This window comes from Anopheles arabiensis, chromosome 2 (assembly GCF_016920715.1).
Source record: "Anopheles arabiensis isolate DONGOLA chromosome 2, AaraD3, whole genome shotgun sequence".
Lineage (NCBI taxonomy): Eukaryota > Metazoa > Arthropoda > Insecta > Diptera > Culicidae > Anopheles > Anopheles arabiensis.
In genome coordinates, this window is record NC_053517.1 from 56,978,942 (window position 1) to 56,994,349 (window position 15,408).

The 15,408-nt window shown below is 33.9% G+C and overlaps 1 protein-coding gene across 14 annotated transcripts in view; it reads right to left on the reverse strand.

Moving 5' to 3' along the window:
• LOC120898944 (homeotic protein Sex combs reduced) overlaps window positions 1–3,578 on the reverse strand; it is a 42,040-nt gene extending 38,462 nt beyond the window's left edge. Inside the window, exons 1-2 of one of the 14 annotated variants that reach the window (XM_040305412.1) lie at window positions 3,352–3,578; window positions 2,574–2,847 (exon numbers count right to left, since the gene is read on the reverse strand). The gene's annotated coding sequence lies outside the window, so the exon portion shown is untranslated. Of the gene's footprint in view, window positions 1–2,482; window positions 2,848–3,351 lie in introns of those variants that run through there. The other 13 variants (XM_040305413.1, XM_040305410.1, XM_040305408.1 and 10 more) reach the window with 13 other exon arrangements.
• Between the last annotated feature and the right edge of the window lie 11,830 nt (window positions 3,579–15,408).

Sequence of the window (15,408 nt, forward strand, 5' to 3'; positions counted from 1 at the left end):
GGACCGTACCAAAGAACAGTATAAAGTCTTAAGGCATATAAAAGGGGTCTTCAAAAATTTCAGTTCGCGAACCGCATTGTTTCGTAAATATCGTTTTGACTAGAAAATACTTAGTGAATATTTTAAAATTCTACGTTTTTCTTATTTTTAACTTGATTTTTCTTGGTCAAATGAAAAAAATAATGAAAATTGTAAAACTAACATGACATTTACTTTATCCTTCATAAAATAAACGCGGGCCGCATATAGGCTCTTGAGTGCCGCATGCGGACCACGGGCCCAAGTTTGGAGACCTCTGAAATCGGAGAAATTACATTTCAACACACCAAGCGTTTTACGGGTCTTAGTGACCAGGTAGTCAGCATGGCTGGCGTAATGTCAGACCTACATTCAGCCAAACACTTCTTTCCTTACCCAAGTGAGATTTCTTCGAAATGTTTAACCTTGATCTGCTCGAATGGTGATCGAGATACCAACCATTGTGGATTTGTGTGTGATAAACCGTGTAGAAGGCGTCGAGATTTCGGTTGTGCGTGCGAATGACCATGTTCCATTGGATGATGATGGCGTTGAATTCGTTTTAGATTCATTTGCTTTAATATATGGCGAAAAAGAAAGGTATATTTCGTAGGCATTATTTGGTGAAAATTCGGTGGTTTTTTGTATAAAATGACTAAACGACCGGTAATAAGAATTGGAAACGTTATTTCCCAAAGGTTAGAGAAGAATGCAACTAAAAAGCCACATCACAGTCGATTTTATAGGGCTTGTTCTAAAAGTCCCTTAACCTGGTTCAGTTTAAGGGAAGTTAAAAGTGCCAGTTTAATGGAGATAGGTCAAAACCGCAATTTAAGAATTCAAAAATGTTAATTGGGTAACGATACCCAATTGACATTTTCGAGCACGAATTTTAGAATTCGAGCTATTTTCCTTAATCTGGCTCCTTAAACTTCTCTTAAACAGCAACAGTTTAAGGGAATTTAGAAAAGCCTTATAAAAATCAACTGTAACTCGAATTTTTTCTCTTTCTTATAGTTTTGCCGGCAAATAACGATTCACCTAATTTTGGTGATCTAGCCATTTTATACTTAAAAACCGAATTTTCACAAAAAAACGTCCCACAAAGTATGCTTGCGTTCTTCATCGATAACCAAAGTTATGAATGTAAAATGAGCTTAACGTGTGTCGATTGAAGAAGGTCCAATTTACGATTTAACAAAAACCTGGCGCTTTCATTACAGTTGATCACACACAAATCCAGAATTTCAGGAGTATCGTGTACTAGTAGAGCAGATATGACAATACAATTTCGAACAAATGTCACTTGGGTACAGACCCGGCTAACAAAGATGGTTTACAAGAAGCATTTTATTAACTAAAAAGATTTTTACTTTTTTCTATTTTCTCTCTGTTTCCATTCTTTTAATAGATAAATCAACAGCCAACAGATTGTAGAAATACTTAAGAGAAATATTGCTAACAAATTTAACGTAAGTAATTCATATTTTGTTAAAAAGCTCTTATGTAAAAACAGTACAACTGATGGTTGCATATAGAAAATGTCGCATCATTTTCTTTTTAATATAGACGTGTTATGTTCTCCGTTTGATCCATTAACATAATTCAATGTTGTTGAATGATTAATTAACTTTCAATTAATTTCCCTTCTCTAAATAGTTAGTTAATAATAGTTAATAATAGTTAGTGTTTAATAATTTAAAATTTTCGGGAATACTTTATTAAATCTAAGAATTGTTCAAACTTCGTGTAATTTGCATCAAATGGGCTTCACAAATTTTGCAGTTCAACATTATTCTAAATGAAAACATCCTACCAGTCGAAATCATTGTTAAATATTATCATATATTCCTTATGCAATAAACATAAAAAAGACTCCAGTCTATATTGTTTCAAAGTACTAGGCAATACAATTTATGGTAAAATGGTTCTATCATACGTTTATCTTATATTTTATTACTCGACCATATTACTAGTTGGAGAGCTTGTGTTTACGAAAAATCACAGTCTCCTACGAGAATGATGGTAATCAAGGTAAGACCCGTACGGATTTAATGAGATCATAATAACTCAATCTTTCACCAGCTTACATTACAGGTTGCCTAATGTTTCTGTTTATCATCTTAAGAGAGGAGAGTGAGTACTGTCGGAATCGTTTGAAGTTTGCAAACTAGCACCAATGATTTCATTTCATTGTTTTGCCTTTTTATACGGACAATTATAACTGTTATGGGGCGAAGAGTAACAGATTTTGGTAGATGTGTATGAAAGTAAATCCATTTGGTTGCTAATCAATTGTTTTAAAATGAGAAAACTAAGCGGGTTAGTGAACATTTTACATGTTATCTTTCTTATACCATAAACTTACAATAAATAGGCAGCAATTATGCCAGTAAAATGAATAAAATAGTAAAATAGTGTTTAGAGCTACAGTATTTGTTTTCAGTTGTTGCTTTTCTTTTATCTTTTCATGTGTTAGTGTCTGACCCTTTTCAATGGTTACGCCGGTTCTGTATTGTGATAGGGGTTCATAGACATACCGCAACAATACTCACCCTCAGGTTAATGTATCAGTATGATTTAGGGTGGCTGTTTGCCGTGATAATGACGGTTTAACCACTTGTAGCTGGAGTTGAATGATTTGAATTGCCAAACGCAGTTAAAACAGGTGTTTTTAACTAAAATCACAAATTGAGAAGCATGACAGTCATTCGAACAAAGACGTTTTCCACCAAAAAGCGTATGATGATAACTATAATTACTGATTATTACACACACATACACTTGGAATACATAAACACTCATACAATGCAAATGAAATGTTATCTGCTAAGATAATGCACAGTTACAATTAAGTCTAGAAGTAATAATAACGTATGATTTTGAAAGTATGCAATTGATTTTCCGGAATATATCAGCATCTGCAACTTTTGAATTCATACACTTCGATCATTTCTATAATACACTGTTAAATGCGACATTTTAAACTTGATTATCATATCCTTTTTGCATCACTCATTATTGTTTAATTACACTTTAGAAAATTAACACTATAATTATTGTAAAAAAAGCAACAATATCATTTCTTTTACGGTTTGCGATATTTTAAGAGCGCTGCAAACCCTCTTTAGTATAACGTCGATCAGCACTAATGGTACACAATTATGTTATTTTGTTTCATTTTTATGTGTGTGCCTTACACTTATAGAAGAATCGCGTATTCATTGGAATAATGTCACCACTTTAAGCTTTGCACAGAAATATATATTGTATTGATCACCGAATAATGTTGAATACTTTTCACACGCCTTACGGCAAATGTTTGTAACTCACATACTTCGATCAACCAGGTAGCACGCTATGTTCAAACACACCCAAGAAAACAGTAAAGCACTCAAACACTGACCAAATCAAAATAATCACCACACAGCTAGATACGCGGTTGATCAATCATTGGTTTGACCCATCGTAAGCACACAATCCATGCGACGAGTCTCACATTACGACTGAAAGTGTTGGAAATCCGGAATGAAGTGAACAGTCGCTACAACACTATTCGCCCCTCGCGTATCTCCTTCGATTGCGTTCGCGTCGTACCGAAGATGCTGGTCGGTACAACCAAACAAATGTTTCAGTCTCTTACTAATATGTTTAATGTCTCTTTTACTCTCGTTTGCTGCTGGCTTTGTGCATAGCATACCAGCGAAGATGGTCCGTCGATTTCATATGTTTAACGGTCGAGCAACTTGCGTATTTCGTCGAGAAAACTGAACAAAGTGGAGTGAAAGAGATCCGAAGCCGACCGATTCAACGCGAATGTAATCGCATTACTGTTCCTGAGACACCGAACAGCTGTAAAAAGCCCACCCAGTTCCCTTGAAAAAACATACGTGTAAGAGAGACGGCGCATACACATTTGTTACCGCCCATTTTTAAGCATAGAACCAGTTCTATCTCTTCCTAACTCACGAGAATTGTTAATGCGAGACAACAAAAGCTAGCTTTATTCGGGAGCGCATGAGCAATTCATGAATCGTAAATAACCACACTATTGTGATTTGACCGAATCTAAAAAAATCGACACTAACAAGGACACAGTTATGCATGCATTGAACGAATAGAAAGAGATACATAATTCTCTCAAGGCGAATTTAATCTTCAATGGTTACCTAAACGTTTCTTTCAAATTCACTTGACGCATGGGAATGCACCTTATGATCAGCAAACGAAAGCTTTGTGGCAGTTTATACCATGAAGCATTGGATGCTGTTGAAACATAAATTATTTTTCAATACTACGGCAATACCTCGATGACATAATCGATTCAAAATGACTGTAATCTGTGGATCAAGTAAATGCGTATATCGCAATTGTCTTTAAGTATATTGGAAGCAAAATGTAGGAGCTTCTGTGAATTGAAGTTGAAAAATAAATACCGAATTGTAAATTCCGATATTTATTGTTGGCTAGATATTACCTGGATGAAAATTGCTGCTGACGTATGCCATGATTGCGATACAGTTTTACAGGATCTTGCAAGTCAAAATTTAATATCACCAAAAGAATTTCAGTACCTCAATATTCAATTTCACTGCCACGTTTTTGTTTCTTCACACTGCAGTTATTTTCAAGGGCCGAATATATTTCCAACACACTTAGCTTTTTTTAAATGAGCGAGTGCTCGTCCTTTTTTTAAACATTGATTTCAAACAAATATTCATATATTTTTTTAAATTGATTTGATTAATTTATTAATTTAAACGAGGAAATACAATTCCCTTCAGTTTCTGGAAAACAATCTTGAGCGTGTGAAAAAATATATAAACCATTCAAAAGTTTTGATTTGTACAGTGAAACAACAACGTTTTACAGCTAAAGATAATCTTTATGCACTAAAAATGATTTGTTGACATTTGAATTTGACTATTACAACCCTATATCACATGATCAATTTGTTTTCATTGGATTTTGACTATTACAACCCTGTATCACATGACAAAGAAGAAGTTAAAAAAATGCTTTCGGAGCTAATTAAATGATGATAACATGCATGCTGAATGCATTTATGATGATTTATGTAAATGTTTATATAAAATGCAGTAATAACAAAATGAAATATATATTGTTTAATACATAGTTTAGGATAGTGAAGAAACGCAAGTTCCAACTACATAAAGCAATCTACAATCATAGATTTCTCCGAGTATCTCTTCTAAAAGATTTGACCACTTACGTGCTTCTCTCGAATACGCAGGCGCCTAATTTATCATTTGTGCAGTTTAACGAAGCAGATTTACGAATTAAAGCTATGAATATGTCATTAAACAAAGCCATTTGATTCGCGTTCCGATTGCAAGTGGGCGTTGATGGATATGATATCTACCAAGTTCAATGCGATGGAAAACTATATCCCTTTTGCTTTAATTTAAGGAATGTGATCAATGAATTGGTACGAAAAGAGCTGAGTTTTGAGTGATTTGCCTGGTTGACAAGAAACTCTATCAAAAATACTTCTGTACAAGAATATTGAGGATCTATTTCGTTGCTGACCTTGAGCAAAAGGCACTACATTTAGCACTAAATAGAAACACATTCGAGCAATCGATTTGGCAAACATATGTGTAACCGAGAACGTTTATTATAACTAATATCCTGGCAGCTTTTGTATATTCTTTGTAAGGTGCCAAACTGGTGCAAATATTCTAATGTGCGATTGGGATGATTTGAGCTATAGGCTGTCTTAGCCTTTCCTCTATCAAAGGGTTTCGTTCCATGGCGCAGGTATATATGTTCAGGGCCGATGATCATGCCGTTTCATTATTGGCATTATTGGTATTCTGTTCCTAGCCATAATTAAAACTCATGGTCAACTGAAATATATAATAAATATAATAAGCAAATGCTATTTGTTGTGTTGCAAAAAAGAGCTTAAATAATGGATTGAAGAACATAAATAAGTTTAACTTTTCGAAAGGGCACAAACTGGATGCTTAGTTAGATGATTAATGATTAACGTTTAAAATGCCCAGTTTGGGCTTTTAAATAAAATTACTAATTTCATCATTTGCACTTTACTCATCTGTTTTTAAATAATTTTATTCATTAAATTAATCAAATTAATATGAATCCTTATGAATATCGTGCTGTCGTATTCCAGTAAGATTTTAACATATAAAGCATTATTTCTATTTATTAGTTAGATAAATCAACAACATTCTGAATGAAGATCGCGAACGACTGTACCACCAGACCGACTCAACGATATTACCCGTTTACAAATTCTACGATTAACAGATTCAACCCCCTTTCTTCAGAATTTGACATCTACTCAGACAGTTTTTTGATTTCAATCAAATGAAAGTTCAAATAATAGACACTTGAGCGACGACCACTTATTGAATTATCTTAAATTTAAAATTCGAACTAAGCCCTAATTCAGCGGCTCTTTTCACCGATATTGAATAGCAATAAAACGTTCGTGTTATACGTAGCAGTCGAGCGGTTAAAATCAATCAGTCGTTAAACTGCCTAACGATTAATACAATAAGATCGTTTGCTCCATATAGTGTGCGCTTTATAGCAATATGTCAAGTTTTCTTAGTAACTAAGGTGAATTCAATTCATATCAATTAAATTCTAACAAAGACACATCGCAAATTGTTGAAACATGAATTGATTGCACATTCCATTATTTAATAATTTTCAGACTAAAGCCAAATTTTAAATGCTTATTGTTATTTGCAACAATATTGCTGATGCTTTCATCTATTTCATTATTGAGATAGCTGATAATCCAATTAATTAACTATTTCACCAATAAACAATCAACATGATTCATGTTTTAAAATCTTATATGATACGAAATGCGATATTCATATCGACACAAATTTTCGTCGCCTATTTTTAATACGAATACGCGGATCGAAATACCCTAGTCAAATAGGAAGACATATTCTGTAGTGAGAAACACGCTCTAAAATATTTGCTCTAAATAAATAGCTAATTGAATTCGAGTAGTTAGTTCATACGCACTCCGATAGATGACGGTAGAATATCATTTCCCAATTTCTATTGTGAAATGATCCGTTGTATTTACCTTGCTGTATGTTGCAGAAGCTGCGTTGGTAAAATTGGCGTGTTTTCATTTGTTCTTTTATAATCTTTATTAAATCAAATGTTTTACCCATATAGTGGAAGGTCTATTCGGCAATTGTCATAATTTCTGCTGATATACTACGAACAGGTTTAATTTTTGCTGAAGCAATTTTATTGGCTTGAGAATTGTAGAATTCAGAAGGATGGCTAACATTGTTACAATCAGATGACATGTCAAATTTAATTAGATTGAAAAGGCTATAATTGTTGTTGTATGTTATGTTTCCTTCAAGAGTGATAGTTGTTCAAAATCAAATTCCAGATTGTCCAAAAAGCTTTTTAGTTTCAAGTAGGATTTCCTTCCTTTGTAATGAATCCTGATATCCACATACTTCGTGTTTGATCCTGCAATCATTTGAAATGAACAAACTTAAACAACAACCTTTCATGAACACGGGAGTGCTTCAATATCATAGATGTATGCTCTCTATAGGATGAACTCGTGCTGCTGGTTAGCCGCAAAAAACGAATGACATGTTAGCGCAAAAGAAGATGTTCTCTAGACCTGCGGCGAAAATTCATTAATCAACCTTCTACAAAAAAACACGGGCTACACCATTGGAGTTTGTTAGTACTTCTGAATATATGGTATTTGACAAGCCTCTTTGAAAACTAAATGACATTTATTTACAATATTCTGATATCCAAATGTGTGTGTGTGTGTGTGTTTTTATAAATTTACAATTGAACAATCATTTTATCAATTTCTAACAAATTATTAGAAGTGAAAGTTTAGAATAAAAAGAGTACATGTTTTATAAGTATTGTTTTAGGGTTATCAAATATATGAGCAGCACAAGTTATTCATAACTTGCCAGGACTTAAATTTTATCAAAAGTTACTAATTGTGTGAAACGATCGGAAAATAGACTGTGTTATAAATGTGTTTGAAAACAACGTATTTTCTATTTGCCATTCATTTTTTTGGAGAAAACTGAAATTGTCAACTGCTATGACAGAAATATCCAGTCAAACATTATACTTTAAATGCTCGATTGAAAGTTGTGCGAGGTATTTCGTTTTTTTGTATTGTTAATAATCGTACGTTGTATTATTTAATCGTTAATCGTACGTTAATAATGAAACAGAAATTTTAGTTTTTCTAAGTATTTAGATCAAATTTAATTGTTTTGCCAAATAAAATTATCTCAAATGGAACATTTTTGTAAGTATTGTTTTGGGAAAGAGTTTTAAGCATGAACCTCTATCTTAAGATTTTCGAGAAGATTTGACTCCGAAGAGAGTCAAAGATAACAAATTTTCAGGATAGTTGACTTGGGTTGTTGATAATTGGAAGAGTTGATAATTACATATATATATATGTTACAACATTTTATATTTTATAGATTTTATTTTATGTATATATATATATATATATATATATATATATATATATATATATATATATATATATATATATATACATACATATATATTTATGTACATATTTAAGGGGATTTTTTTTGTTGCAAGACAGATATTTAAATAAATAAATAGATTAAAAAACAACATAAACAAGAGTATTGTTGATATTAAAGGCAAAAGGTCCTCCTTTCAATTCATAAAAATCTCTACTCCGAAAGAAAAAACCAACACCAGTGGTCGGAAATGTTAATGATTTGGATTTAAAGCTAAATGCGATTGTTATCTGTTCCTTTCTGACAGAATATCAAGTTTACTTACATATACACTATGGCTCTCATTTGATCTGAAAACATCACAAAAAATCTTGGCGCATAATAACAAGGCACAGGGAAAAAAGATAAGGTGCTAATCATCGCCTTTTTAATGTACATCATAGCTTCTGAAACACAGCATACACTGAAATATTTATAATAAAGTAGCGGCGCGTAGTTCAAATAAAACATAGCACACGTTTCGCTGGCCTTAAAAATATAATTAATTTTATCCTTGCTGTCTCATTCAAATGTCTTGTGATAGTTCGGTATCCGGTTGATGCTGTTGCATGAGCATACCCCGGTCTTTGTTTCGAATTGAAGTATATTATGTTACGCTTCTGCATGGCGAACGATAACGTGCCTGTTGGGGATCAGACTTCAGTCCACTATAGTCAACAGATGATAGCTTTTTAAACATCTTCAATCTGTATATTCTGCGTTCTGCCAAGTCGTATGAATTTTTTAAGAAGCTAAAGAAAACTCATTGAGAGCATGTTTCGCATTCGGTATACGTATTAGTTTTTTATAGGTGAAGTGGAGATCGTTCGTACGAGCATTTGCTAACGAAAATGAGATCAAGTCACGGGAAGGAAACAGTAAGCAGATAAAGCTTAAGTTTTTATCATAAATAAAAAGGTGAGGTAAAATCAACCCCAAAACGTCAAAGCATAGCTTAAAAGGTCATAAATTTTCTTTCCGCTTGACACAAAATACTACCTGAGCCGACACGATCGCTTCACCGCTCTAGCTTCTATAAGCATCGTTTATCGTCTCCAACGGCTACAGTAGAGTCGACACAGAAAGTTCTCATATAAATTTGTTCGAGTTGTTACTCAGGGTGCCTGTTGTTTTTGGATCGTTTCGATGACACTGGTTTGGATCATGTGGGGGTTTGTGTTTCCGTTTCTCTCTTTGGCAAAAGTACAGGCCACAGAATATGTGTATTTCGTTCCTGCGCTGCTTGGAAAAAGGAAATGCTGAAAATGCTATAAATTAAATATTAACTAATTTTTAACCTAATAAATTATGCAGACCAAAGCATGGGGCGTAAACTGCATTTCTTTTTCTTTTAATGCCCAATAGCGTAAACGTAGCTCTATGGTAGATATTTCCTCTTGGAACGTCCTTTGGTAACCCAGTATGTACATAGTTTCAGCGAAGTTTTGTCGTGTGCAAAGCAAAATACGGACCATAGATTGTGGCTTTGGTGAAAACTTGAATTTGATTGGATTGCACATGAGTAGCTTTAATTCGTTTACTACTTGAATGGTGCTCAAAATTCAAAATTATCAACCCCTTTGGAATCATCACATACTAAATATTAGGAACCATAGTACAATCGTCCATCAGAATCAACTCGACTCGATCACGAATTGAAAATGAAGAAATAAATTATAAATTTCAACAAATTATTGTAATTTATTAACGCGCAGGTTGTCCTCACTCGGGCGATTGGAGCAGCGAGTAAAGAAAAGACGGTGCAATGGTGTGGTATGTTTCGGGTTGTTTATGGTTCAGTTATTTTCAACCGGCACACCGAAGACTGTATAGCACGGTAGTAAAACGGCGACTCACAACGTTTGAATCTGATTGGTGCTTTCTGTCCCCTTCGCCTTGGTCTATCGACTGAATGATTGTTATGTGATGGATAACAAGTAGTTTATGCGTTTGTTTTGGACTGTCTTTCAACACCATTAATTCGCCTAAACTATGGAACAAGTTGCACGCAACGCGTGTAGATTAAGTGTAATAGCTTTTGCCTTTTAATTTACTGTTTTTTTAGAAATGTAAGCATGATATTGTTTATTACAGATTTATACAAGATGTTTACCAAAATAACATATTTTTCAAAATATAATTTATTATTAAAAAACAATAGCATACAATTAGGTAATGTTTGAAAAATATTAAAATATATGTTAAAGTACTTACAACATTTATTTAATTTGTTGAACATATATATTAAACAACAAAATTATCACACGAAGCATATTTCATCAAAACAACTGAAACGATTGTGTGGTAGTTTCAATAAGCTCAACGGTTTCTTATGTACAATTTTTGCGACCTTTAGGGCTAAGAAGTGTTACACGAAAAAAAAAGAAACACTTTCATTTGCAATACAGAAATACATTTGTATGCTTCTATTTGCTTCACAACTGTAGTACGTGCACAGAAAACTTTTTTTACTGAACATCATTAAAATTTTACTGATGTTTTTGAGCTGAAGATTCAGTAATCCTTTCAGTAAAAAGAATGTTTACTGAATCGTTCAGTAATGCTCGGTGCTCACTAAAATGACAGCTCGTTAACTAAAATTACAATAAAGTTATTCTCATGTTACTGATTTTTCAGTAATTGATAGCGATTAAAAAATGACGAAATATGTCTTTAAATTGAGTACTTTATGGATGCGTAAAGATTGTCAGTCCCTCATTTCATGTTGATACATGATTTTTGTTGTTTGATACAATTTTATATTACGCTCACACACACCACGAATTTCAGTGAGCACAGTGGATTGTAGCCAAGATGCTACACAAAAACACGGCTGCCTATTGTTACATATTAATCTCGCAAGCCAAAATCTTATCTGAAATATTACCAGGGTGTCTGTAAGCGCCTACCAAACCAATTTTTGCACATCACGAGCAAGTGGGTACCGCATTGTTTTGTTTTGAAGTTCTGACTGACTGGTCAATTTGACAGAATGAATAGCTGCATGTTCAGTAATTTTTTTTACTGATATCCGGTGAAACGACTAATTTGACACTTATTTTACTAGTTTTCAGTGAAATGCGTATTACTGAAACGCATTCAGGATTTTTTCAGGATTTGTCGGAAGTCAGTAAAAACATAACATTTATGCTGAAAACCGGTAGAATGTTCTATTACTGAACTTGTTCTGTTTTTTTTTTACTGAAACTAGATGAGAAAATTTGCTGTGTACATAATTATATCCCCCGAAAGGGGTTTTTATGGTCTGGCTGTTAAAAAAAAAAAAAACAAACAAACCAACTAAACTATAGTACGAACAAGTACAGCACCTACCACAACTATATGAACGGTCGGTTTTCACGATTTTCGGAAATTCCGTAAGAGATAGACAAAAACAGTGAATGTGTGAGTTGTGCAGAATACTATTTAACTTTTTTTTAATTAAGGACATTTTTACATGAATTATGACGAAAAAACTAATTTATGGTCGTACCATAACTATAAAGAGACTTAGAAAAACAGATTTTTTGTGCTAACTTGCACATTTAAAAATATCTTCTAAGGTCTAAGAGAACATCGATGGTGATAGCAGGATAGTCAGTCCTACGTATGAGGGAACGGTCTATTCGGGGCTTGGAACCTTGGACCATGAAGGGCATGTTGCCATGTCGTACGAGTTGATGACTGTACTACCAGGCCGGCCAATATATAGTTGTACTACTACTGATCTATATATTGCCAAAGTGACTTTGTGAAGTGCCGTGCTAAAATGTAATTTCGTGTATCCTGTTTGGTCCTTTTCATTAAAGCCTTTGTAATCGAGCAAACTCAGAAACTACAATATTTTAAAAACCTGCTTGGCCAGGGTTGAAGTTAGCTTTTAAAACATAAAAAACTATTTCTAACACGTTACTACTTAACGTGAAGGAGCGATGCACGTTTTTTGGCTCCCTCGATCCCATTCTTGCTATGTGTCGCGAATTCAATGCTGTCTGTGATCGTTACGAACCTGACATGTCGCGAACTGCGTTTCTAAATTGTATTCGTTCTGTGCGTCCTTCTTCGACATGACAAGATTGTACTGATTTAAAACACTTGAAATTAAGACTGCTTCAAGGAGGCCACATATGTCTGTTGAATTTTAACAATAAATGAAATGAAATGAAAATGGCTTACAAAATTACAAAAGTAGCAGGACTACTCATAATAATTTCTGATAATCAAACACTCCACTTGAGGACACTTAAAACCTTTAAAGTAAATGGCCTGAGTAATGAAATTCATGAGCTGTGGCAAGTTTTTCGACAGAAGATGGTAACTTTCTCAATGGTTGTGACCTGTGGTGTTTTTATAAGGTAATGTAGCTTCCATCAAAACCACAAAATAGTTTCATTAGTTTGACGCAGTAGTATGAGCGGATGAATTTGTTCCGCGATTTTGTCATTGTAAAGTTTTCAGTTATTTACGCCTGTCTCACTTTCCTTTGAATCGTTATCCGGCTGATATGGATCGTAATCAACTACATCTAAATCGTTTTCAACTATGCTTGAATCGTTTTCAGCAACGCCTGGATCGTTTTCTGCTACGGGGGGCTTTCACGATTCTAGTTAGTTTTTTGTATGGAGTTTGACAGTTTGGCAGTGCAATTTTTAGTCTAGATTATTCTAGCCACAAAGCTAGAATTAGATTCGTGTACCTGCTTGAAAACACGGTGTTGTTTACATTTGCCCCAAGGTGCATTAAAGAGATCACGTGGTGGAATCTAGAATCAAAGTGTATGTAGTCCAGATGGCCTCATACCATTTTTATTATAACCCATTTTGAACATCACTTTTTGACAGAACAAGATCCAACGAGCTTTCTGGAGGCTTGACAAATACTCAAAACACTCTTAAAATCTTCATTCAGAAGCAGAAGCGATAAAAATCAGCCTTCAAAATTCATACACCTTGAGATAAGTCCACCTGTATATTATACTCACTTAGATAGCTGCTCGAAAACTGCTATACAATGCAAACAGCTGACAGGCTGAAACTTCAGCCTACGAACTTCAAACGGAAAGGGCCCCACGTTTGGATTTTGCAATAACCGCGCTAATTTCGTTGTAGCCCACCGCTTATTCAGTGACTACGGGATGCATTCACATCGCATGAAATAATCAAGTAATTAATGCATTCAATTGTAAAGTCTAATTGGCTTTTTTTTTATTTGAGGCTTACTTCAAACGTAGCTGAAAGGGATCCAAACGTAGCTGAAAACGATTCAGACGTAGTTGACTTCGATCCATTCCCATAGATTGCGATCCATAGCAACCGGATAAAAATTCAAAGGAAAGTGAGAACAGGTGTATCATAGAATAGCTAAAAGTATGCTTTTGCGTGAACACCGCCAACACATCATTGTTAACTCGGAAATTGTCAATTCAATCAGTTGTCGTAAAAAAACCATTGCTTACATTCTCAAAAGTCAATTAAAGCCTTATTGTAATATTCAAGATTTAAGTCAATTGTATGAGATTTTAAGTTTTATTATTATTTAATTCTAGGCATTCGTATTGGTTACCAAATCAACCAATACGTTATATGAATGTAGACTCAGATATGTAAAAAACCCTCAATGATGATGAAACTTGTTAGATGAATTTAGTTAAATGATGATTTTGGCCAATTGTCATTAATTATCTAAGATCTAAGATGCTGAACGGGACAGCTAAAAATGTATCCAATTAAACTAGTAGTTGCCACATTTATCAATATTGTTTAGTTCTGTCAAAACAGATAAAAAAGCTATTAATTGATAGTCAAAACATCATTATGATACTTGATCAATGAAGTCGCTGTGTTGCTTTTTTTTTTGCTTAACCGTTTCCTTTTATCTATTAGCCATTTGCGATAAATATCTGTACTTTTGAGCTTTAAAACTTATCCACTGTAATGTGCATATGCAATGAACCATTGTTGTTTATCCTCTTAGCAGCTTTTACCCCATGCAGGGGGCTTGTAGGTTTTCTCTCACAAGTTCATGAGCGGCATGAGAGCGTGGCAACCCATAGTATTTAGCGAACTTATGACCAAATATTGAAAACCGTTGCAATAAACAGTGGTATATTCAAGCGCAGTCCCGTGATACTCTCATTAACTCGCACGGCTTAACAACATGCCCGTCAAGTCTCATATGATTCGTATTTTGTTGCAAGGAAAGAATATGTGACTACGAGGTCAAATAAGTCACCTAAACTGGTGCAGGCCGGCATAGCCGTTTAGCTGATTACGCCATATAACAAAAGATTAAATTAACATTCTACTGTTTTCGGATCCCAATTTGTCTCTATAAAATAACCTCTTATACCAAACAAATTTAGATTGCTATTCGCATTCGGTCCCGAACCTTTCCGACCTCTGCTGTACTTGATAACTTATTGATAAATGCGTTTTAAGTTATTAATAGCCTTGTTTGATATGTGATTAGATCTAAACCATGTTTCTTACCACTGAGAACATAGCTATCGCTAACATGTTTTTTTACCAAACTCAATCCAGAAGGACTGTCGTTTCATACTAATATGGTAACACATTTACATCCATTACTATTTATGCTATTTATTTTATTCCTAAATTTAAAAACAAAGTTTCTCGCTCAATACCAACCATATCCATATCTCGACAAGCGTACCCAGAAAACCTGAATAATCATGCTGAGAAGGCAATGAGAAAATAAGTATAAGCTGTGTACAAAATGAAATATTTTTTTTAAGTGTTACTGCCTTTAAATACAAACCATATGTATACTTCAAATTACCTTTAAATACAAACCACATAATTTACAGTACCTTTAAATA